The sequence below is a fragment of the Chiloscyllium plagiosum genome, unplaced genomic scaffold, assembly GCF_037043375.1.
Source record: "Chiloscyllium plagiosum isolate Xiang-an unplaced genomic scaffold, Cpla_swu_hap1 HiC_scaffold_26, whole genome shotgun sequence".
NCBI classification, from domain to species: domain Eukaryota; kingdom Metazoa; phylum Chordata; class Chondrichthyes; order Orectolobiformes; family Hemiscylliidae; genus Chiloscyllium; species Chiloscyllium plagiosum.
The window spans coordinates 17,134,348-17,161,531 of record NW_028270164.1 but is presented as its reverse complement, the minus strand read 5'-3'; the positions used below and the strand labels follow the sequence as shown (position 1 = coordinate 17,161,531).

Here is a 27,184-nt window from a genome sequence, read left to right as displayed (position 1 = left end):
CATTAGGTGCATTTAGTTAGAGAGAAATGGGCCTGGGTGTGTTACTCTTTAGTGTGGACTTGTTGGGCCAAAAGGCCTGTCTCCACACTGTAGGGAATCTAATCTAAAGAGAAACTGACAACAAATGTGGCTACAGTTAACATGCGTTACCAGTTGTTCAGATTTAATGCCTTTTTTATTCCATGAATAAAACCCAAAACTTGTGTTTCATCACAATTGGTCCAATTCAATTCACAAATTATCAAGAAATTTAATTTAATGTAACTTTTTCAGTAACAGGGTATTCCTTTATTACTTCCCGCTTGTGGTCTCCAAACTGCAAAGGTACAGCAGTTAAATTTTGCACTGAAATGGTCAGCTAGGCATCACGTAGGGAACAAGTTCAACATGGAACATAAAAAAAAGTGCTTCTAACTTTAACACGTCTCATATTACCTGGAATACATTGTTAAAAACAAGTTTGTAAGACTAAGGGGCACATGGTACATGTCTTAGGGTCATTAAGTGTATTCAAGGCTTAGTTAGACAGATTATTCATCAGTAAAAGAACCAAGAGTTATGGGAAAAAGGCAGGAAAGTGGAGTTGAGGATTACTAAAACAGCCATGATCTCTTTCAATGGCAGAACAGATTTGTTGGGCCGAAGACCTAACTCTGCTCCTATGTCTTAAGACCTTATGGTCTCAACATAGCTGCATCCAAGGCAGCTGCTGCTGGTGTTTCATACTAAACATAAAATATTCCTGTTGGAACTGCAAACCAAGTGCTAACCAAAAGTAATTCCAAGGTACATACTCTACTGAATACAAACAAGTCTTGAAAACAAACATCATAGTATAAAGGTAAACATTTGAGAGGACAGGATATCAACATTATCAAGACAGAGAAGTAAGACAAATAGTGCGTTGATAAATTGTGTTGTATCTCATGTTCAGTACGTCATTAAGCCTTTAAGAAACATGCTCATGATATCATCACTGCATCATTACATGTGCCCTGAGGGTACAAAGGTATCATACTCTATCTTATGTTTTGATCTCTTAAAGCATAAAACTCCACTGAATGAATGTTGCTCTTTTGTAAGTTACTAATTTAATGTTAGCCCAGATGCTTATATGCCTGAGGAATGTAAAGTTTGTACATTGTCAATTGGATTCTTCACCACCATGATGTGCACACCCAGTTTTGTGTGCTACAGTAGATAACGTACACGTTACCATATCAGATAAATCACCTTGTTAGAGATAAACTCATACATTAATAATCATTCATCATACACTTGAAATCTTCATCCTGTAATGATTTACAAATATTAGCATGCTCGTTTTTTTATTTTTGGGATCTGGCTTTGAATCTAGCTGTGGATGATGAAGTTAATTACATTATCAGCATGTTTAAAATTCTCAGTATTCACATTATCACATAATCTGTGGAGCTATCTGGTAATCAAAATGTTCAAAGTTTTACTTTGTTTTTTTTGTCCATTACCATTATGTTTTTTAAAAATATCCTTTTATTCTGAAATATGGTTTTTATTAAATCTGTGTCTCAGCTCTGTGCTGTTTATACACGAAGAAAGAAAACCTCATTCCGATTAGGAAACACCTTTAAGAGACTTGGATAATGTGTATTGTTTAATGTGTGTGTTGTTGGCAAGGCCAACATTTGTTGCTCATCGTGGTTCCTCTGCTAAGGTGGTAAATATCTCTCTTTAACCTCTGAAAGTTTGGTACAACTGACTAATTTGCGTGGGGACTTCAGTGGGCTATTAGAAGTGAACTGTAGTGTTGGCCTGGAGTCTTCCAGGGTAGGTCTGACTCAATTCATTCCCCATAGGATTTGAGTTTTGTTTTGTGCAAAGAACAGCTTCACAGTCACTTCTACTGTTATAACTTTACAGAACTTTAAAGAGAAATGTATTCTCAAAATGCAATTTGAATTCACAATGTTATACAGTCATAAAAATGCACAGTACGGAAACAGACCCTTTTGTCCAACTCGTCCATGCCGACCGGATCTCTTAAATTAATCTAGTCCCATTTGCCAGCATTTAGCCCTTATTCCTCTAAACCCTTCCTATTCATATACCATCCAGATGTCTTTTAAATATTGTAATTGTACCAGCCTCCACCACTTCCTCTGGCAGCTCATTCCATACACGCACCACCCTCTGACATGAGCTATTAAAAATTTATCCAGGATTCCAATAAGATGGCCACTATAGTATCGTTCCTCATTTTTGCACCATGTATCCTCCACAGTTTAAAGAGTCAAAGGTGACGTCACTGAAACTCAAGATTCTGAGGGGACTTGACCAGGTGGATGTGGAAAGGCTGTTTCCTCTTATTGGTGAATCTAGGCGCTGTGTTTTAAAAATAAGGTGTCACCCATTTAAGTTAAAAATCACACAACACGAGGTTATGGTCCATAGGTTTATTTGGAACCACTAGCTTTTGCAGCACTGCTTCTTCATCAGGTGGTTGTGAAACCGCTCCACAGCCACCTGATGAAGGAGCAGCACTCCGAAAGCTACTGCTTCCAAATAACCTGTTGGACTATCACCTGGTATTGTGTGATTTTTAACTTTGTACATGCCAGTCCAATACCAGCACCTCCATATCATGTCGTCCATTTAAAACAGAGATAAGGAAACATTTTTCACTTGAAGGGTTGTGAGTCTTTGGAATACCCTCCCTCAAAAGATAGTGGATACATAATCTTTAAATTTTTTTTTAAGGTTGAGGTAGATAGATTCTTGAGGATGAACGATTGTGGCACTATGCAGGAATGTAGAGTTGAGGTTAAAATCAGATCAGCCTTGGTCTTATCGCTTGGTGGAGCAGGTTTGATGGGCTGAGTGGTTCTTGTTTGTTTATTTGTATCATAACTACTGGGCTAGTCTTGCAGTGGTTTTACAGAGCATAGCATTTATTTGATAAACTGTAAAGCAGCAGAGGATGGTTGCTGATGCTTTCACACAAATATTTGAAGGAGCACCTGGTTCAGTTGTCGCAGACAGTAGTCAAATCACAAATATTGTGAACCTGCGATCAATGATGTGCCAAATTAAAACCTATAATGCATAATAGCTTTTTGTTTTTAATTCTACTCTTGCTACCCTGTGATTGCCAATTTTTTGAATCTGGTGCGTTTGGCAGACTGTAGCTATTTGATCCTATTCAACCACAGTTTGACCCTCATGTCCCTCAGGAGCATATGTCACACGAACAGATGTGGCAGGTATACTATCATGTCTGCCATTTCATTTAATCTGTGGGGAGAAAGGCCAGCTGGCTTGAGGCACTCAAGAGAAAGTATTTTAAAAATAAACCTAATCTCAAAAAAGCAGTAGCTGTGGATAAGGGTTAAATCTTCTATTTTTACTTCTTTAAATGTGTTATTTCATATTAATTTGATTTGTAATATCAAATATCAATTTGTAATACTGTGTAAAAGGAACAATGTCAACTTTGATTCTGTTTTAAGTAAAACATTGGAGTAACTTTAATTTCAGTAAACTTCAGTAAAGCTGTCTTTCTAAAGGGGCAATTTTATTCAAGTGCTGAGAGTTAGCAAGTTGACAGATTGTTAGGGAGGAGATGCTGAATCTGAAGGTCTGAAGTAGCTGAATGAACAGTGCACATAAATCTCAGCTATTTTAGAATCAACTCTATGCATCAGTTCATCTCCACTCCCCTTGCACATCAAAACACCTCCCATTTATTGCTCCAATTATGTCAGCTGCATGCAATCTATAAACACAAGCATTCAAAAAAGTCAACAGTATAGACGAAAGAAGGTAAAAGCTAATGATAAGTATTTGATTTTCTAAAGGGAATACAGACAATGGTATTCTTATAAGAACTGCCAGAAGTGCCACAGCTACAGAATCAACATCAATAACAGTAAGTTAAAGCATAAAATATGGTAATAATATTTCTTTCAATCTAGGTCCAAGTTTGTTTTTAATTGAGAACTTTCCACAAAGGTCCTGGGCTCATGGTTCAACACATCAACAGCACTGGAGGGTAAGACCTTTCAAACAGTCAAACACGTAAACCTAAGGACAAATTAAATTCAGGAACTCAACAGTTTTGAACCTGGGGTATTGGAATTAGTTAGAATATGAGCAATTATGTTGAAACTTGATTTTTGAAACAAAAGATATCAGTACAATATACAAATTATTTTCATCAAAATCAAGGTGGGATTCAGTTCTCTTCTGCCAATTCTGATAAGCTGGATGATATTTGACAAAAATCAAAAAGGTCGCTGAAGGATATGGTTATGCTGTTAAAGCTTTTGCCCAAAGGCTTGATGTGAGATTGTGATAATGCACTGTCTAATCAATTATAAATTTCCAAGTTTGGCTTCTCTTCACTAAAGAGTGCAAATGCCAAAATTGATTAGAAGTAATCTCTAACGTTCAAGCTTCTAAAGACTAACCTCGCTTTGGAATTATTTTGCGAACTTTCTTTTGGTCAAAGCTTACATTCCGTGCAATGCTGCATAAGGACTTCGTTTTTGACACATCTACTTCTGAAGATGTAGTGCAAAGCAGATATCAGATTGAAAATCAAACTAAAGTTAGAGCATTTAAAAAGATCATTGCAGTCAAATCAGTGTATCATTTGAATGTGATGGGCACAAATGTATTATTTTTTTCTCATGAACATATTTCCAAATGTTCAGCATTTTCATTCATTCTGCAACCGAGGTGTTAATTTGACCAAAGAAATGATATAATGCAAAGAAACTGTTGTTTATTAGTTTAATTGAATATTACAAAGTATTATGATATATATTAACATTTTTATCAATATAAACGGAACTAATGTTTCAGATTTAGTATGGTCTGTTGGATATCACAAATAGGCAAAGCGAGAGTGTTCAGTTTAAGAAAGAGATGGTTGCACAAATTCACATTGCTTTTTTATTCCAGGTGTTTTCAGTTACTTCTGTTAGGTTTTGTATTTGCTTGATTTCTTCTCTGTAGGCTAACTGCACATTGAAACAATATCTCATGCTCCACTACACCTGACTGTTAGAGGTTTTCTTGCATTATGCACCACTACCTTTCTTTCAAGCCAAACATTCTTTCAAAGGATAAACATAATCATTTGGGAAGGGTGTAAGAACAAGATCATTGTCATTGAGAACACATTTGTACAACCTGTCTCAATCATCAAAAATATAACCAAAAGAGCCGAGAAGTCACATTACAGTCCACGCTTTCTTTCAATTCACATTTAAATTATTTTCAGATAATACTGAATATTGGATACCGACAATACTATGTAAATTTGGTTCTTTATATTTAAAGAAGGATATATTTGCACTGCAGATAGCCACAGTGAAGATTTGTGAGGAATCAGAGAGTTGTCCTGTAATAAGGGCTGAGTAAACTGGGATAATATTCACTGGAATTTAGGAGAGGTAATCTCAGGAATTTAGGAGAGGTAGGAATCTTAGGAATTTAGGAGAGGTAATCTCATTGAAACGTATGCAATTCTGAAGGAGCTTGACAGGGTAGACACTGAAACTCCAAGGAATCTAAAATATGGAACAGAGTGGGGATAGATAAGGAAATATTTCTCCACTCGTGCAGTTTTGGATCTTTCACATTTTCTACCCTAGAAGGTTGTGGATGTTTTATCATTAAATATATTTAAGGATGGCATTGACGGCCATTGTTTCTCTCAAGGAGTCAAGGGATATTGAGAATTAATGAGGTGAATTGAAGCCCAACCTAAGTCTTGATAGACCATGTGTCGACTCCTATTCCTACTTCTCGTACTCTTCAGTATAACATTGTGGGCGAAACATGTCCAGAAATTGACTGTGTCAATTCTGGGGAATTTCCTGGAGGTTTTTCCTCTGTGAGCCCAATGGAGTTATTTCACACAATATTACACTGCTCACCTCATTAGGTATGCACCACACCTGCACAGCACCAGTCTAACACAATCGTGTGTTCATGAGTGCGAGATATTTGACGGTGCTGAAATGCTTTTCATGTTGTAGCACCATATTTAATCCCCAAATACACGCTGTGTCAAATTCTGTCAGCCTGGTCTGAAGTAGCCACCCAGGTCAGGGTGTTGCCCATAGTCTAGAGGAATGTGCCACACTGCCACAAGAAGAGTAATGGCCTTCTGCTCCTCACAAAGGTAAGGGCCACCATCATGTCTCTATACCTCATACTCACTCTAACTCTGTCATTGCACCACCTCCCAACAAGGACCATAGCTTCCACTCTCAATATTGTTTGTATTACTTTCTCTCAATGACTGTCATCCATCTCATTCCCCTAAACTACTAACTGTTCCTGCCCTTTGTGCTTTACTTGGGACATCTCACCATCTTTCCTGACTGACAAAGGGCCAACTCCCCGAGTGACCATCGTCCCCCTTGACAGTACATTACTTCCAATTGTGCTTCCAAAAGTGACCAGCTGCCTGGCTCTGGTTCTGTGTTAAAGGCAAGGCAAGGTTGAGATGCTCTGAACATCCAGGAGGAATCAAAGTGAGTGAGCACTAAGAAAGAAAGCAAAGAGCATTGTCCCAATGCAATTCTGGGTGCCTGTCCCTGCGTGCAAAGTGGCCTGGCAACAGCATTGCAATAAAAAGTGTTGATGAACTCCAAAGAACAGTACTGAAGAACTGAACTGTATTCAAAGTGAGTCTCAACTGCACCATGATGATTTGGTGAGGATGGTGCTTTGCCAATGTCATCCAGGATGGGCAAAGGGTGCAGGTGGCTGCTATGCATGGAGCTTGCCCTTCAATAGGTCTAGGAACATCTTTGAAGAGCAAAATAGAGTTAATGTTTCAGATCAATGACCTTTCACCAGACTTGCCATCCTATCATCCCTGATGGCATGAATGAGATAAGGAACCTTCTATGATTGGAATGTCTGGAGTAAACCTGAGTTTTGGCATTCCATTGTGCACTAATGCATTGTTCTAGCAAGATATCATATGAATCCAATTTAGTATATTTAAAAGGCTGTGTTGTTGGTGCATAATCATCCAGTTATATTACGTTAAAAATCTATCAGAAACCATGAGTTTAAGTCTATAGTACTTATGGTTTGATATACTGGACTGGAACACATTTACTAAACATAAATGTGAAGTCTAAGCTGTATTTTAAATTGTGTAAAATTGGGGTGACCACTTGAAAACCTGGTATTAGGATACAAAGTGAAAATCAAGTGGCCAGTTCCCAATACTGGGATTCAATATTTGGATCTTTTTCAAGGAACACTACTTTTAGTGATGCACTCGACTCTCAAGCTGGTTTCATGTGCTTAAGGATCATATCCAGGAACTCCATGACTTTACCACATTACACTTTAACCTATCCAGTCAGAATACATGGGACCAAGTCATTTCTGATTGTTGGAATTTGTTTGCAGTATGGAATGATATGAGAAAGCTGAATCACATGTGAGTGAACCAGAAAACACCATTGATATAAATATTTAATGAATCACAAACCAATGATTAAAAAACATTATAAAGTAGTATAAAAATAAGTTTATTTATCCAAATACTGTACCTTCCATATTTCCAATCTCAAAGCACTGCCCTATTATGATGCTTTAATTTGCTTGAGTCTGTTACAATAATTTTCAGCCAACTAGTGTTTCTAAAACAATTGATTTCAGGACTAGACTTGCAACAGCTTATTGTACAGAAGTACTTAAGCTATATCCCTGAGGGTGATCGAGACATTAAGTTGTATTGTATGATTCCAAACAGGGGAAAGTCGAAAGAAAGGGGTCAACAGTTATTGGGGTGTGTGAAATCATATTAAAATATTCATATGGAGTGACCAGCTTAATGGTCAAATCTTATAATTTGGTTAGTGTTAAATTGACAAGGTGCCATGCTGGAAAGTAATTTCTTGGATGCTCAGTGAAGACATAAGCAGTACATTCCCACCCGTCCATTTTCTTCACTCAAGGAGTAAATAGTCAACAAAATTTCACACAGTTGAGGAATGGTCCGTTACTTGAGATGTCTAGGATTCCTCGAAATTATGAGTCATTGCCTTTATGAAAGGAAATTTGTGAACAAATTATATTCTTCTTTCTTAAAGGCTGGATTGAGCACAGCTCACACTGCACGATTTGACTATCAGGGTATTTTTTTAAGAAGCACACTCTTATTCTTAGCCTTAGCCATCAAGTGCTTGCAATGAAAAAAAATTACCCTGCAATCTCTGAAAAGAATTATCGAGGCAACAGAAGATAGTTCCAATTTGCCAGTTTGGTTCATAAGTTGCATATAGGCACAAGTTAGTTTGGTATATTCCATCTATTTAATTGAAAGGTAGTCGAGATTTATGAGAATCTCAAACCCATGTTATACAGGTCTCTAAAGAGAATTTTTCCACATAAATTATCAACGGTATGTAGAAGTTCTTTGTTGTAATACCATACCCTGAGGTGACCCCAGATTTGACCGCCAAATTCAAGTTATAATTTGGCTAGGGACCAATTTGAACTAAATAGCAAAGCATTTGCAATTGCCTGAGAGTTGGTTGCAGTTTAGAAGATGCATTTCAACCAGAGAGGGACCAGAGAGTTTCAATCAAGTTTCTGTACTCCATTACAACCAGTTGCATCACCAAAGGTTCTGCTGTACTCTTGTTAGAGGAGAAAGCAGTAAAAGAATATTTGCAAATTATTTGCTTTTATTTGCTTCGTTGGACAGTATCAGCTAAACAATTTTCTGTAACTTCAATTATGATTTTTTAAAAAATGGCCCTTTTTTAAAGTGTTCTGACAGCATGCCTAATTCTGGCAGCCCAAGATTTATTGTCCATTTCTAATTAGTGGGAAGGCACGAAAATCAACCACTTTATGTAAAATCAGAGTCACGTACACCGGGTAAGGGTTGCAGGTTTCCTTCCCTATAGGCTGTAGGTAAAATGAGTCAAGCAACCAACCCATTAACAAATCCGTTTATATTTTAATGGCTAAAAGAAATTGGATGAATGGTCAGCCATCATGCTTGTAATAGTTGTAATTTACCAACAATCCATTCATCATTTTCATTCAGTTTCAAATCACAACCCTCAGATTGCTCAGATGTGCCATAGCTAGAAGTTACTTTGCATGGTAAATGGTTGCTTGCAATAGCAATTAAATTGCAATAACATCGTTAACTTCACTCATGAGATGTGCCTTCTGCATGGATCAATAACTGAATATTTAATGAGTTGTGAAAATAGCCTGAACTAAATTGAGAAGAAACAACTGCTGCAACTTTTATGTCTGTCTGTGAACCTTGGACAGATGTTTTCATTTGAGGAAGAGTATGGGTTATAAAGAGTTAAAACTGGGTTCTGGTTGAATTGACCCAGACTCTCTGAAGCATTAACCAACAAATGCATATCGAAGTAATGCATCCAACGGCAAGGTTGGACAGTTTCTAACAAAACAAAGTAACGACAAGTGCATTCTTTAAGAACCTTGTTTTCAGAATGTCCTGAATATTAATAATTGTGCACTGAGAATTCTTACATATAGTAATGTCACAGTGTGAATTGTTTGGGTTCAAAGAAAGGCATTGCTACTGCTGGAAGGTTACAGCATGATGGCTGACCATTCATCCAATTTCTTTTAGTCACTAAAGTATAAACGGATTTGTTAATGGGTTGGTTGCTTGACTTACCTTATGAACCAGCAAGAAATAGGACAAGAAAGAACAGCATGAAAAAGAGAATAAAAAAAAGAGAAGGAAAGACAGACAGACAGATAGACATATAGACAGACAGACAGATAGACAGACAGACAGATAGACTAATAGATAGACAGACTGACAGACAAGTAGATAGACACGTAGATAGATAGATAGATAGAAAAAAAGAATGAATTAGTTAATTCTATTTTGAAATCTGACATGAGGTCAAGTGTCCTAGTATATCCAATACGGAATGATGCATTTTCCTATTGTGTGCATTCAGGATCATGAATTTGTGAGTCACATAAAAAATGAATTTGCTGTTTTGTGCAACGACCCAATTGGGTTCCATTTTAACTCCAGATGGATAGTATCAAAATGGGTGGAAGCCCCTGCTCACCATGATACTCCTTAACTCTTGGTTACCAGCTGAAACCATGATGGGGCAACAGCTTGAATAAAAGTGAAATACGACCAACGTTGGAACTCTGAATCAAACACTGAATATTGGACAAACAAAGCAGGTCAGGCAGCATCTGTGCGGAGAGAGAAACAGAGTTCATGTTTGTGTCCGCTGTCTCTCTTCTTCAGAACTCAGCTCTGAACTTCTCCTTTGAAAACAAACTGATTAGGTCTGGGAGAACAGCATCCTCAAGTGAAAGGATTCTTTTCAAAACTTAACTTCATTGTGTTGCCTCCAATGTGCAAGGGTCCGTGATGTCTCGGATCGTACCTTTGGGGTCCTGAAGGGAGAGGGTGACCAGCTCCAAGTCATTGTCCACATACGTACCAACGATGTAGGTAGAAAGAGGGATAGGGATGTAAGGAAGGATTTCAGAGAGCTAGGGTGGAAGCTGAGAGCTAGAACAAACAGGGTTGTTATCTCTGGTTTGTTACCCGTGCCACGTGATAACGAAGCAAGGAATAGGGAGAGATATCAGCTAAACACGTGGCTGCAAGAATGGTGCAGGAGGGAGGGTTTCAGGCACTTGGATAATTGGGACTCCTTCTGGGGAAGATGGAACTTGTACAAACAGAACAGTCTTCATTTGAACCAGAAGGGTACTAATATCCTGGGTGGGAAATTTGCTGGTGCTATTCAGGTGGGTTTAAACTAGCTCAGCAGGAGGGTGGGAACCTGAGGTGTAGTTGCAATGCACAGGAGGATGAGAGTAGGGAGGACAGGGACAGGATTTCACAGTCACAGGAGTATGATGCCAGATAGCAAGAAATGTGTCTACTTCAATGCCAGAAGTTTCCGAAATAAGGTAGGTGAGCTTGCACCATGGATAGGTACCTGAGACTTCAATGTTGTGGCCATTTCGGAGACATGGATAGAGGACGGTGAGGAATGGATGTTGCAGGTTCCAGGGTTTAGATCATTCATTAAGGACAGGCAAGGGGGTAAAAGAGGGGGAGGTGTGGCCTTGTTAGTCAAGGATAGTATAACGGTGCCTGAAAGAATTTTTGACGAGGGCTCATCTACTGAGGTAGTATGGTGTTTTAAAAAATTCTCAAGGTCAGGTTCGTAGGAGAGTAGTCTGACACAGAACAAACGACCAAGAGGCGAGTCTGCTAGAATATGGGCATTTTATTCCCCGCAGCGTCGCCACAACGGGTCTGGCTTATACTCACTCTACATGTTACCAAAACTGGGAGCCGTCAGTTCTCGTAGAGCGGTTGCCAACAACCCACGCTCGGCGGTTAAACGTAACCCCGGAGCAGACTCACCGAACTGGAGACTTTTCCAGCTGATATACTCTTTTCCAGATATAAACATTCATGTGAACAGCAGAGCAAGGCTAAAAAACACATTCCATTCTGGTTACATACAGATAAGAAGATTCACACGGGGAGGTGTGTAATAAGATTCACACGGGACTAAGCAACACCTCCATTCCGGTTAGATTCACACATGTATTGGGACATAATTTTTTAACCGTTTCACCACATTCCACTGCTTGGAATTTTACACCACATTCCACTGCTTGGCCCAATACATGTGTTACATTATGCTTAATTCAGTTCAATTCGTTTCAGTTAATTTCAGTTCAGTCAATTCAGTGTAGTTCAATTCAGCTCAGTTCAGGTCTGTTCAGTTCAATTCAATTGTGTTCAATTCAGTTCCGTCCATTTCAATTCAATTTAGCTCAGTTCCATTTTGTTCCGTTCAATTTGATTCACTTCAGTTCCACTCAGTTCAGTTCAGTTCAATCCCATTCAATTCTGTTAACTCCGCTTACATGCCCACATCCTCCGCTGTACCCCAGGCAAGGGGTTCTTCGGCAGGACTGGGATCCTCTCTCAAACAAACTGCCACGTACATGCCCACATCCATGCCATCCCGGGACGGTCGGGACCTCCACAGTTTGTTCTTCTGGTTTCTTAGTCTTTTTCCAAAACATTGTTCTGTATCAAAATCTCTCCTCAATTGCGATTGACCCTGCTCGACTACGCCAAATGTTTTAAAAAATTCTCAAGGTCAGGTTCGTAGGAGAGTAGTCTGACACAGAACAAACGACCAAGAGGCGAGTCTGCTAGAATATGGGCATTTTATTCCCCGCAGCGTTGCCACAACAGGTCTGGCTTATACTCACTCTACATGTTACCAAAACTGGGAGCCGTCAGTTCTCGTAGAGCGGTTGCCAACAACCCACGCTCGGCGGTTAAACGTAACCCCGGAGCAGACTCACCGAACTGGAGACTTTTCCAGCTGATATACTCTTTTCCAGATATAAACATTCATGTGAACAGCAGAGCAAGACTAAAAAACACATTCCATTCTGGTTACATACAGATAAGAAGATTCACACGGGGAGGTGTGTAATAAGATTCACACGGGACTAAGCAACACTTCCATTCCGGTTAGATTCACACATGTATTGGGACATAATTTTTTAACCGTTTCACCACATTCCACTGCTTGGAATTTTACACCACATATGGGCTGAGGTTGGAAACAGGACAGGAGAGGTCACACTGCTTCGAGTTTTTTATTGGCCTCCGCAGAGTTCCAGGGAGGTGGAGGAGAGGATTAGCAAAATTATTCTGGGTAGGAGTGAATGGAACAGGTGGTCATTATAGGGGACTTTAACTTCCCCAACATTGACTTGAAATGCTATAACTCTAGTACGTCGGATGGATCAGTTTTTGTCCAATGTGTAGAGGAAGGTTTTTTGACACAATATATCGAAGGGCCAACAAGAGGGGAGGCCACACTGGATCTGGTACTTGGTAATGAACCAGGCCAGGTGTTTGATTTAATTGTAGGTGAGCACTTTGGAGAGAGTGACCATAATTCGACTATATTTAGTTTGGCGATGGAAAGGGATAGGTACATGCCACAGGTTAAGAGTTATTGATAGGGCAAGGGCAATTATAATGCGATTAGGCAAGAATTAGGATGCATAGAATAGGGTAGCAAAATGCGGGGGGTGCAGACAATGGAAATGTGGAGCTGCTTTAAGGAACAGATATTGCATGTCCTTGATAGGTATGTCCTGTCTGGCAGGGAGGAAGTGATAAGGTAAGGGAACCGTGGTTTACTACAGAAACTGTATCGCTTGTTAAGCGGAAGAAGGAGACCTATGTGTTGATGAGACAAGATGGTTCAGATAACACGATGGAGAGTTACAGATCAGCTAGGAAGGACTTAAAGAAAGAGTTAAGAAGAGCAAAGAGAGGACACGAGCAGTCTTTAGCAAATAGACTAAAGGAGAACTTAAAGCTTTCTATAGGTATGAGAGAAATAAAAGGATGACTAGGGTAGGAATAGGGCCAGAGCTGAAAATGTGTTGCTGGAAAAGCGCAGCAGGTCAGGCAGCATCCGAGGAACAGGAGAATCGACGTTTTGGGCATAAGCCCGAAACGTTGATTCTCCTGTTCCTTGGATGCTGCCTGACCTGCTGCGCTTTTCCAGCAACACATTTTCAGCTCTGATCTCCAGCATCTGCAGTCCTCACTTTCTCCTCTAGGAATAGGGCCAGTCAAAGACAGAAGTGGGAAGTTGAGTGTGGACCCTGTGGAGATCGGAGACGTGCTAAATGAACATTTCTCCTTTACTCAGGTAAAGGAGTATATTTTAGAGGAGAAGAATGAGGTACAAGGTATTAGACTAGAAAGGATCAAGGTTAGTTATGAAGAGGTGTTATCAATTCTAGAAGGAGTGAAAGTACACAAGTTCCCTCGGCCGATGGAATTTATCCAAGGATTCTCTGGGAAGCTAGAGAAGAGATAGCTGAGGCTTTAGCTTTGATATTTGAGTCATCATTGTCTACAGGTTTAGTACCAAACGACTGGAGGATTGCAAATGTTGTGCCCTTGTTCAAGAAGGGCAGTAGAGATGACCCAGGTAATTATAGACCAGTGAGCCTTACATCTGTTGTAGGAAATGTTTTGGAAAGGATTATAAGAGATAGGATTTATAATCATCTAGCAAGCAACAATTTGATTGCAGATAGTAAATGTGGTTTCGTCAAGGGCAAGTCATGTCTCACAAACCTCATTGAGATTTTTGAGAAGGTGACCAAGCCTGTGGATGAGGGTATGGCAGTTGACATGGTGAACATGGACTTCAGTAAAGCCATTGATAACGTTCCACATGGTAGGTTGTTGGAGAAAATGCAGAGGCATGGGTTCGAGGGTGATTCAGCAGTTTGGATTAGAAACTGGCTTTCTGAAAGAAGGCAGCGAGTGGTGGTTGATGGAAAATATTTAGCCTGGAGTCCGGTTACTATTGGTGTGCCACAAGGATCTGTTTTGGTACCACTGCTGTTTGTCATCTTTATAAATGACCTGTAAGCAGGCATAGGTGGATGGATTAGTAAATTTGCAGATGACACTAAACTCGGTGGAGTGGTGGACAGTGTGGAAGAATGTTACAGGTTGAAGGGGACATGGATAAACTGCAGAATTGGGCTGAGAAGTGGCAAATGGAGTTCAATGCAGATAAATGCGAGATGATGCACTTTGGAAAGAATAACAGGAAGGCAGAATACTGGGTCAATGGAAAGATTCTTGGTAATGTGGATGTGCAGAGAGATATTGGAGTCATGTACATAGATCTCTGCAAGTTGCCACCCAGGTTGATAGTGCTGTGAAGAAGGCATGCGGTGTGCTAGGTTCCATTGGTAGATGGATTGAGTTCCAGAGCCACAATATCATGCTGCAACTATACAAAACGTTATTGCGGCCGCACTTGGAATATTGTGTACAGTTCTGGTCGCCATATTTTGGGAAGGATGTGGAATCATTGGAAAAGGTGCAGAGGAGATTTACCAGTATGTGTCTGGTCTGAAGGGAAGCTCTTATGAGGAAAGGCTGAGAGACTTGAACCTGTTCTCATTGGCAAGAAGAAGGCTAAGAGGGGATTTGATAGAGACATACAAGATGAACAGTGGATTAGATAGGGTAGACAGTGAAAGTCTTTTACCGAGGATGATGACGTCAGCTTGTACGAGGGGGCATAACTACAAATTGAGGGGTGATAGATTTAAGACAGATGTCAGAGACAGGTTCTTTACTCAGAGAGTGGTAAGGGAATGAGATGCCCTACCTGCCAACATAGTTAACTCAGCCACATTAGGGAGATTTAAACAATCCTTGGATAAGCACATGGATGATGATGGGATAGTGTAGGGGGATGAGCTGAGAATATTTCACAGGTCGGCGCAACATTGAGGGCTGAAGGACCTGTTCTGCACTGTATTGTTCTATATTCTATCCAAGCAAGGAGGTAGATGAATAAAGACGGGAAGATACCTGCTTACCTGTGAGCTTCAAATGTTAGTATATCTGTCTGAAACCATAACAACTTGGGGAATCTTGTCACAGGTCTCATTTGTAATACCAATAAGTGATGGGTTGATGGGATTTGAGATGACTCCAGTCACAGGCTGTGGCATTTTGAATGACCTTAAGTTTATCATGTGTAAAATTCGTGAAAGCAGCCAGAAGTTGACTAGTCAAGTCTGAAGGTAATCAAGTCACGAATGAGGTTTTCAGCAGTGGGGTGGTGCAGCCAATGGTACAGAGGTGGAATTTGGCAGTCTACTTTTTATATTCAGAAGTACTTTTACACACAACTAAACATGTTTTCTTCCCCATCACCAAATCACCAGCGGTAGATTCTCATCTATTAACTATCACCAGTGATTAAAACCAGCCATTAAGAGCAACGCAGACCATCAAAAATGAAGGCAAGGGGGAGGGGGGTAAATCAAAATGGAGCTGGAAGGGGAAAGTGGGCAGTCTTCATGATAACACAGTTTAGCCAGTCCACGTAAATATGAGTGGGCTAAATAGCTAACCTTCCTTAATTGCTGTTTCCATCAAAAAACTACAAAAGCATAGGCAGGAGTGTGATCGAGACACAAAACACTGGTCCTGCCCAATAATCAAATTGAAGAGCCACAGTCTCAACTATAATAGTTACCTCTTTGCCAATTGTCCTGTGTCAGTGATACTGCCAGTTCACTGCCAATCAACATAGGATTAGGAACGTTTTCTGCTTTGAACCTATGGGTGCCAGGAACTGGATTGAAAGTGACCAGCAATCTTCTTAAGTTATTAAGATCTTTCTTAAAATTCTAGTTCAATGCCACTAACCACCTCTGTGGTATATGGGTCTGAAAGGGTTAATACTGGGTGCTATAAGCACTACCTACCCACTTTGATGTTGCCCTTGTGAGCAGAACAGTAGGATCTCGAAGGAGTGCGACCTTATAGCTACTCCTGCTAAAGATCTCGGTGAGAATGGATTGAATCTCATGTTTTGTTTTGGCTAAATCCAAGTCGCATTGGGTTTCTCGGAGGGATTATCACCGCGAGGACTCATGAGTTTTCTTGCTATATCCCACCAAACCCACCTCATGAACAACCTCGTCCAACCCTGCGCTGCCCGTCACATTCAATTCCTGTCTCTTCTTACCACATGCCATTCCCAGAGCAACTCACCGCTCAGCACCATTATGCAGGTGAGAGATTGATGTAGCACTCTGCAGACAACAAGTTGTACACAGCTGTTGACTGAAAACTGCTGATTGGCAAGGTAAGTTGCCTGGTAATGGGACTGTGTTAATTGGCATGGCGGGAGGTAAGACAAGGCAAGGCATGTATGTTGAAGCATGTCAGTGGGCACTAAGAGAGTGAGTGCTAAGAGAGTAAGCTTGCTAAACTGAGATATTGCCTGATCCAATCCATGAAGTAGGTGACTGTGCCTGTGTACAGAGCGGGGGGGGGGGCAGACTTTCAGTGTGAGTGGTCATGCACCCTGCAATGCAAGTCTGTGCTTCCAGAGCACAGCGCCAGTGTATCGGAGAGATGGCAGGATGAGCGTTGCTGGATGTCCCATGTCAATGTATATGGAGGAAAGGCTCTTCACTACATTTTTTCATGAGATGAGGGTGTTGGTAGCAAGGCCAGCTTTTATAGTGCATCCCCAGTTGCCCTTGAGAAAGAGATGATGAACTGTCTTCTGAACTATGTGGTTCTCAATGTAAGCTTGCTCGCTGAGCTGGGAAGTTTGTTTTCATAAGTTTCATCACCATACTAGGTAACATCATCAGTGAGCCTCCGGTGAAGCACTGATGTTATGGCCCGCTTTCGATTTATGTGTTTAGGTTTCCTTGGGTTGGTGATGTCATTTCCTATGGTGATGTCATTTCCTGTTTTTTCTCTCAGAGGGTGATAGATGGGATCCAAATCGATGTGTTTGTTGATAGAGTTCCAGTTGGAATGCCATGCTTCTAGGGATTCTTGTGCATGGTCTCTGTTTGGCTGGTCTTAGGATAGATGTGTTTTCCCAGTCAAAGTGTTGTCCTTCCTCACCTGTACGGAAGGATACTAGTGAGAGTGGGTCATGTCTTTTTGTGGCTCCAAACTCGCTAACACCATGTGGTGTAGGACTAGTGCCTGTGGGTCACGCCCTGAAGTGCAGCTTGATCAAAGTCTACGTGGAGTTCGCTCAGAACAAGTGGCAAGCCGAATCTGCTCTGGCTTCGCCGTCAGGTTTTCCCGTCGTCTGGTTTGTTTGGCGGCTTGGTAAGATAGGAAGCTGAATATTAATGAGACAAGATATGCTGTTAACAAGATAAGCAATGATCCCGCTTAATTAACAATTCTCCGCTGCCTAGCGAGAAACTTACCGCACCACCTGCGAAAAACATAAGAGCTGGCGCAAGCTGCTTCCGAAGCCAAATTGGATCTCACATGATTTCTCATTTGATTCTGACACACATAGCCCATGTCACTCACACCCCTGTAAGATTCCACTCAATGTCTGTTGTGTCAATCTAATTTGCAACTAGCTGCTAATGTGTCATAAACTATATCTTGTTAACTACAGGAACCTCTTCTATTTAGACATGGAAATGGTTTTCCTTCACCACACTGGACCAACAAGGCTGTATAGTTTCTTACATTTAACGAGGATGATGACAGTAAGTTAATGATTGAGTAGCCCATGCAGTATAGTGAGCTGACACACTCAGGCAATGACCTTCTGACGTGCTTGTGAAAATAAATCTTTCATCATTAAGTTTCTGGTATATGAGGTTGGTTTCCATTATTCTACATGCTTGAAGAATTTATTGATCTGTAAACAAGCCATTATTATTTTGTAGGTATATACAAACGTTTGCACTAATTAATAGCTGTTCATGGAGCAAAGGTATTGCCAAATCTTCTGATGACTGCTCTGTAGAGGTGAGATGAGGAGATTTTTTTGTTTATCTAAAAATTTATTGTAACCTGGAATGTGTTCAAATGAAAGGCTGGAAGAAGCACATCTGACAGTAATTTTCAAGAGGGAATTTTGATAAATACTTGAAGTGCTTGGGGGAAAGGGCTATGGAATGGACTTAATTGAACAGCTCTTTCAGGCAGGATGGGGTGAATGGATTGGTGAAAGAGCAGGTGGGCAATTCGAGAACATTTAGCAACTCTTTCATTTCTTTGCCATATTTTTCTCCAAAGCTTCTTCCACTATTCAAAGAATTTTGTGCCTCTTTCATTTAATCAAATAAAAGAAACAGAGGAAGGACAACTCTTCCATTTCCATCGCCACCCAACACCCGCGACTGTAATTGGCAAGATGAATTAATGCCACATAGTTACAATCAATAAATTATTCTTCTGACATTCATCAAAGGCATTTTAAATTCATTAAAGTCTGTATAAGTGCCTCTTAGCACAGAGAAAAATCTGGGCGGTAAGAAGCTATGAAAAATAAAGTCCCTTGTGCCATTTGAAGAATTGTTTGTGATGAAAATGAGAAAAAAGAACTTAAAAGTGGAATTAACTATACCTTTAACTGGGGAGAAAGAAGGATTCCAAATTAAAAGGATAAAGATTGCAGTGGCTTGAAATCTTCAATTGTTCCTTGTAAAAGAGGTAACAGTAGAAGGATGAGAAGCTGCTAACACAGTGTCAATCTTTAGTAAACTACAGAGTTATATGCAGTCTTGCATGCAATTCTGGAGGCATTTGAGAAATAATCCATTCTAGATTATAGATCAAGACTGAACGTAATGAATAAAAGACTACAGGGAGTTGTGTACATGAGGAATAGCCTAACAAGCATTACTATTTTTGATTGATGAATCAAGGATCATTAATGAAGGAAATGTAGTCTGTTATTTACTTTGCCCTTCCAGAACGCATTATAGAAATTCTCGACAAACTTTCAGAGCTAAAGAGAAGGCTGTCAGGACTCACAGGAGTGTTGCAAGATCGGACAGAAATTGGCTTAACAACAAAATTGGCAGTGTCTGAGTGGTCAGCACTGCTGCATCACAGGGCCAGAGACCTAGGTTCAGTTGCACCCTCAGGTGACTGTGTGGAGTTTACATGTTTGCCCTGTGTCTGTGTGAGTTTCCTCTAGGTGCTCCAGTTTCCTTCCACAGCCCAAAATGTGCAGGCCAAGTTAAGTTGCCGCATAGTGTCTAGGGATGTGCAGGCTAAGTGGATTAGTCATGATAAATGAGGGGTGATATGGGTAAGGGATATGGATTGTGTGAGATTCTTTTCAGAGGGTCGGTGTGGACTTGATCAGATAAATGGCCTGCTTCCACGCTGTAGGGATTCTAACATAAGGTGCTTTAAAGTAATAGTTTTCAATACTTGTGTACAGGAGTGAATTGAATCCCAAACCAATCAGTCCTATGGGAATTTCCATTCAAAACATTTTGGGTTAACAAGCTGAATATTTAAGTTCTCCAATGATAAAATGTTCCATGAGATGTCAAAATGTCTTAAGAACTTAAAAAATTACTTAAATAGTTTTACTTCATAATGAGCAGATGAATAGAAAAGAGGATTTACAGATATTAAACAGAAGGCACTCACGTCATGTGTTAAAATATTATTGAAGATTAAGATTAAGACTCTTGAGCTGTGACACCATCCTTTTGAAACCCAGAATTATTAGTTTTCTGTTATATATCTGCAAATGTAGCTTTCAGGTGGATTGTCTAAATCACCTTAGTTACGTTGTGATTTTCATTTTATTGCGATATCCAATTCATGTTACAAAACGTTGGTACTTACTTGAGGGGCGGTGTGATGGCTCAGTGGTTAGCACTGCTACCTCCCTCGCAGCACAAGGGTCCTAGGTTCGATTCCAGCCTCAGGCGACACGGTGCCTCACGGTGCCAGGGACCCGGGTTCGAATCCAGCCTCGGGCGACTGTCTGTGTGGAGTTTGCACATTCTTCCCGTGTCTGCATAGGTTTCCTCCGGGTGCTCCGGTTTCCTCTCACAATTCAAAGATGTGCAGGTCAGGAGAATTGGCCATGCTAAATTGCCCATAGTGTCAGGTGCATTCGTCAGAGGGAAAGGGTCTAAGTGGCTTACTCTTCGGAGGGTCAGTGTGGGCTTGTTGGGCCGAAGGGCCTGTTTCCACACTGTAGAGTTTCTAATAAAAATAAAAAAATATATATTGGAGGAGGAGAAACTGAGGATTGCAGATGCTGAAGATGAAAGTCAAGAGTGTAGTGCTGGAAAAGCACAGCAGTTCAGGCAGCATCCGAGGAGCAGGAGAATTGACTTTTCGAGCATAAGCTCTTCATCAGGACTCTTGATGAATCATCGATTCTCTTGTGCCTCAGTGCTGCCTGATCTGCTTTGCTTTTCCAGCACCACACTTACTATAATGGTGTGGTTCTCAAGTGCAAGACTGAGTGCTATCCTGGGAAACACCAGTCAGTTTATTTGAAATGTGGGAGAAAGTCCAATTATAAGCAAATATTTCAACGTCCTTATTGAGTCTGATGACAATAAAAAAAGCCATGGATTTATGCATGGAACATTGAGCCTCCCAAAAAGAAATCATTGCCATTTTAATATTATTGATGACCTCGGTCAAGGTCAATGATGATAATTATTGATGACAGATCTCCCAGACCTGGTCCCTGCAGGACTCCTGTGGTGGACAGTAGGAAGAGAACTGCGGCCATCTGAAAGCTGATACCACTGATGCAATTCTGACTCACCCCAAGATGCAATCTGAATATTGTCACCCACAAGCTTAAGTCACACGTGCTTTCAAGACCTCCATCAGCAGATAGCTGAAAGAGTGCAATGGAAGGGAATTCAAGTAAAAGAAGCATGTGCTTCTTTATGTTAAATTCACCACTAAGGCATTAATTTGCCCTGTCCAATGAGGTGTGACAAGGGGTTAATCCAAAGACATGTTCAGTGCAAGGCAATTTGAACAAGAATTATTACATTGCAGGAAGACATGCAAACTGATTTGTACAGCCATATTCAAAAATGACATCAATTATTGAATTCAAGAGAATTTACACACTTCCAATAACTTAATCACTTCGGTCCCAGTATCATTCTCATAAATCTGTACCATAGTTTCTCCAACGTCAAATTTAACAAGATTTCTAATTTGCATAACTTAAACTTTATTCCTTTTAAAACTCCATTTGTCACCCATAGACACACAAAGAGAAAAACATAAATAATCTGACTGAAAGGGAAATAAATAGAGAAATGCAGTTCTGTATCACCAATCAAAAATCACAAAACTGTATGGGTTGGAGTTCACAATCTTTTTCCATCCTTAGATGGTGTCTTGATGATACTTGCACAGTGATGATCAGAAATTGTTAATTGGAACCTGGGATTTTCCCTTATCTGCATTTGAAAGCACTAGCTTTTGGAACGCTGCTGCTTCATCAGGTGGTTGTGCAGTACGTGGTTGTGGAATAAACCGTTTGGACTATAACCTGGTGTTGTGTGATTTTTAACTTTGTACACCCCAGTCCAACACCGGGACCTCCAAATCATTAACTGTCTTTAGTATTCTTCCTTTCCACAACTTTGAATGCAGACCTTCCCTGTTCTTTTGACAGTGAGTTAGCAAAAGCAATTTTTCAGAGTACGGGAAAAGAGAGGTGTTGACATCTTTGTGTATTTCTATCTCCTTCTGTTTTCTTTTTGTGTCACAGAGTCTGTGGTGAGGTACAATTAATCCAATCAGATGATTTTTACTGTGCTAAGCTCTCCCGAACCAATTAAAAAGCCAATCAAAATAATGTCTTCTGAGTGGAGTTTCCCTAAACACAGTGCCAGGGACCAGGGTTCAAGTCCCACCTTGGGCAACTGTCTGTGTGGAGTTTGCATATTGTCCCCATGTCTGCGTAGGTTTCCTCCAGGTGATCTGGTTTACTCCCACAATCCAAAGATATGCAGGTTAGGTGAATTGGCCATGCTAAATTGCCCATAGTGTTAGGTGCATTAGTCAGGGCTAAATACAGATTTGGGGAATGGGTCGGGTGGGTTACTCTTCAGAGGGTCAGTGTGGATTTGTTGTGTCGAAGCGCCTGTTTCCATAATATAGGGAATCTAATCTATCTAAACACGCCAAGATGGTGCCTCTTTGTGTCCCTAATGGTAACGTTGTTGCAAATGCATCAGTTAGCTTCCTTTGCTTCCCCAAAGCTGCAAATAACTAACTCTACCTTTTCTCCTTTCTAAAATAGTGTCTGTTTTCCTCATTTTCAGTCCATGATCCAACAAATAAAAAGAGGTGTTCTCTTGCATTACTGTTAAAACTTTGATTACTATTACTTATTAACTTAAGTCCTTGGTATCATAAAGCATTGCTCTGCACTTCTTCCAAGAGAGAATATTGGAAATAACAGTGGAATTTCTGCCTTCCTCCAAACATCAGGATATGATGGAAGGAAGAATTTCTCTGTTTGCTATTTGTCAGATGGTTCTGGCCCTTGGCACTACCGCAGGTAGGGTAAAGAGGCAGGTCCTGAATTCACACTGGCAAGAATGGCAATTTAATCCCATGTTGTTGGTATTGATCTGATCCACACCATTCGTACAGAGAACTGACCACACCGCTATACCCCCAACCCTAACACACAAGGAGTTCAAGTTGCTCTGTAAAACATACACATTGTAGTCCAGGAGTATGAATAATGATGGTGCAAGCTTCAAGTTTCTTTCAATCACATGGCTGATCAGGAACTTTACCTACTCTTGCTATCTTCAAATGTTGGGAGAATTTGCAGGTTCATTCACAGCCTGCTTTACCGTGTTATAAATGTAGTTCTTTCATTGTCAAGTCTTGGAGTGGGACTTGAACCCCAGGTCATCTGGTTCAGACATACAATTGCAACAGGAGACCTCCTTCTACCTTCACTACATCAGGCAAAACTATTAAATATTTCCTTGAAAAATTGCTTTGTGTTTTCTCCAGAAATACTAACCAGATCAAACCTTTCCATCACTTTTATAATATCATTGGCTCATAGCGATCAAAAAACCTTGCTCTTCTTAATGTGAGGCTAATGGCGCACTAGAATCCATCTCATGAAATTTCTTCTTAGCTGAGTAAGATGATAGTTCTTTGGTGATTCAATCCCAAGACTGTTTGCAGCTGGCTGAAAGTGGATATGCAGTGTTGCAGCACAGAAGGGAAAATGATTGCAAAAGAACAAAACCCCTTTAACTACTTTTCAATGTTCCCAAATACAGGAGATTTCAATCACATAATGTCAGAAAAATTTTACTCATACAATTTGTTTCTGATGCAGAATGTCATTGAGCAATATCATAGAAAGTGCATATGCTAAATGATAACCCAGATATTTACTACATAAGCAAGTTCAGCATTTTATAAAAAGGTAAAATTTTATAAAAATGCAGAAATCCTATTTTGATGCTTTTGCTCTATTTTCCAGTAATGATCACTTTTTTTGTTTGGTAACCTAAATGGGAAAGAATTAGTCAGACTTGTTTGGGCAAACACCCTGTCTCAGTGACTCCTAAAACTGCTGACTTCACAGTCCAGCTGACAAGAAAAATAACTTTACTAAACTAGGCTGTAATTTTGCATTGAACAATTTGAATAACTGTGAAGTTAACTCTTCCTACACTCAATTTTTCCATAAACCTTCAAATTAGTCAATCATACAGAATGTCTGCAAAATTAATTTCTGCAAATGATATGGTCTACCATATCCTTCTAAGGTCCTGTTGGAATGGTCAATAAATGTCACTCTTAACAATGACACACACATTCAGAATGAATTTTAAAAACATTTGTGGCTCCTTGTGAATCATGATTTCACAGAAATGTCACAGAGGGTGTGCACTGGTTCCCAGCGCAGGTAATATGGTTAGCTGTTACCTGTTGGCTTTATCTGCACCACGGATGGAATTGAACCCACGGCATGGCCAATGGAGAGAGGGTGATTCTGATTTCCCATTTCCTCTTGTTGATTTAATCTCTTCCCATGCTAGTGAGTTTCATTTCTACTCAGTAAAGGTTAAACATGCCAGTTTTGACCTCTCAAGTGTTACGTAATGACAAGCAATGATCCTCAATTACAATTCCCTCCCTTGTGAACATGTGGTCTACCCTAGGTGTGTACTGTGACTTACTAGTATCCCAGGTGAGAGAGGTAACTTGCCCTCCTACTACTTCATAGCAAAGGTAGTGCACAAACTGTCATAGAAACAGCTTGGGCCTAATTTTAACTCTGTGTAAATGAATGAGTTTTGCATTGCAATTGTGTCCAACGCTGTTACAGAAATCATGAGAATTGTGTTCTTCTTACAGAAATAGTAAGTTCTCAATTTAGCCTCGCCATAAACATACAATCAGTAAGAAAACAAAAGTGATACTAGAAGTTTGAAATAACAGCAGAAAGTTCTAGAAAATGCTCAACAAGTCTGGAGTCATCTGTGGAAAGAGAAAAAAAGTTAAGATCACATGTTGATGACCTTTTGACGAATACATAAAGGCCTGTGTGAACCATCACAGTTTCTAGCTCATTTTAACAAAATAACCCATCACTGCTACAGCCATGAGTAGCTTATGTTTCTGCTTGGCTTTTAAGCATTCAAAACATTTTACACATCAGGAAGTCTTATGAGGGTGAGCTGTAATCACATTCTTTTCTGACCAACAACTGTATTGATTGGAAATCATCTCTGAGTATGCATCTGATTTTTAGTCATATACATAGTTTGTTTTTAAACTATATTGGGACCATTCTCTTCCTTTACTGTGCATTAACTTGAGATCATGCGAAACTCTGCTGTGATAATGCTCTGCTGCTGAGCATTAAATTCCACCTTTCTATTGCATCTGCCTTGCAACGTTAGATTGATCCCCAGTCTCCTACAGTCATACTACAAAAAAAGTCAACCTGTACTGTAAATCACTTTATTGCCACCTCCACAGTAATTCAGTAACCACCTCCCTTCCTTCATCAAACCTTCCTCCCCTGCAACCCTCAAAGCTGTGATGCTCTTGTGATTCTACATCACTGACATCACAATGAGACAAGTAAACATTGTGTAGATGATATATGGAGGGATTGCTTAGCAAAGAGATTTAGTGCAAAGGTTCAGCAACTACTATTACAGGAAAGCTCAGCTGCAAATCCCTCACACTTCATGTTGCAATGCTGGCTGGTCATTCTTTCACCCTGTACTTTGATGTCACACTGACTTGGGATACCAAACAGACTACTCAAAGAAAAGGCAAAGTCAAGAACTGTTCTTAAGCTTAGTCTTCAAAGTTACATGAATACTGCAATACATGGTAATCATAGATATACCAAGCTCTGATTTTGTTGTCATATGAGGAAGGAATTTTTTTTTATTCATTTGTGGGACTTGAGCATTGCTGGCTGGGCCAGCATTGATGGCCCATCCCTATTTGCCCTTGAGAAGGTGGTGGTGAGCTGCCTTCTTGAATTGTTGCAGTCCACTTGCTGTGAGTTGACCCACAATGCCAGTAGAGAGGGAATTCCAGGATTTTGACCCAACGACTGTGAAGGAACGGCCGTACATTTCCAAATCAGGGCGGTGACTGGCTTGAGGGGAAATTGCAGGTGGTGTTCCCTTGTCCTTCTAAATGGAAGTGGTCGTGGGTCTGGAAGGTGTTGCCTAAGGATCTTTGGTGAATCTATATTCTATATGTCTTCACATCCACGTGCTCTTAAGACTCTTATATTCTGCAATGTTGTACCTTGACCCATACTGTGCCATTTATAATCAGTGTTTGTAACTCTATGACATCATCACAAGGCTGTTCCAGAGTCCTGAGCCCTTTCACAACTGTCACATGTCCTGCATCCTGGCTACTTGCTCATAAGCATATTCCCTCTTGAGTGATATCACAATTGTTCTGATTCAGCATTTTTTCCTCTCCCTCATTTTGCCCCACTTTGGGCAGCATCGTTTCAATTTGTCTTGCCTAAACATTTATGCCAGTGTTTGTATCTCTTTGGGTAGTGTGACTATGTTCCAGAGTTAATAATCTAAATGTTCCCTCCCTTTTGTGTTGTCATGTCTCCAATTTGTGCTCCTGTTCAATGGTTTTTAGCAGAGTGAGGCAATGTTTAAACATTTCTCACAGCTCAGAATATCCACAGACACCATAAATTTGAAAATCTCAATCTTCGTGTCTTAGCTAACCATCTAATTTCCAAACTCTCAGTTCCTCTGACTGCGGTCTCTTTGTGCATTCCACCCTCAGTTCACTCCACCTTTGGTGATCATATCTATTAGCTGACTAGATCCTACCATCTGCATTCCTGTTCTAAACCTTGCTGTCTTACCAGCTCCCTCGGTACCTTTAGAATTCAAGTTAAAACACATTGTTTGCCCCTGTTCTTAGCAACCCCACTTTATATGGAATTCACAAGGTCCATTTTCCATCTGTTTAATCTCCTGGAACATTTTCCATGATTAAAGTTTATAGAAATGCAATGTTGCTGTTAATCAAACTGTTTTAAAATGTAGATGCAAAGTTAAATGATGAACAACAGATCAAAGTACAGTAGTCTGTGTTTGGGATAACAATAATTTTATTCAAATTCCATAGTATTCATTGGCATATATTTTATTTTGTTTTGCAATTATGTACATTCTGAGGAAGCGTGAACTTTAAAATTAACCTCTTCTCCAGGTTTCATAAAATGTTTGTAAGGAAAGTATTAACAACTGTTAT

General features: G+C 40.1%; 1 protein-coding gene across 2 annotated transcripts in view; it reads left to right on the top strand.

Moving 5' to 3' along the window:
* ccnd3 (cyclin D3) overlaps nt 1-27,184 on the top strand; it is a 307,734-nt gene that overhangs the window by 198,018 nt on the left and 82,532 nt on the right. The window contains exon 1 of one of the 2 annotated variants that reach the window (XM_087973525.1): nt 3,887-3,904. The exons of the other annotated variant lie outside the window; for it this stretch is intronic. The gene's annotated coding sequence lies outside the window, so the exon portion shown is untranslated. Of the gene's footprint in view, nt 1-3,886; nt 3,905-27,184 lie in introns of those variants that run through there. 2 annotated transcript variants of the gene reach the window in all.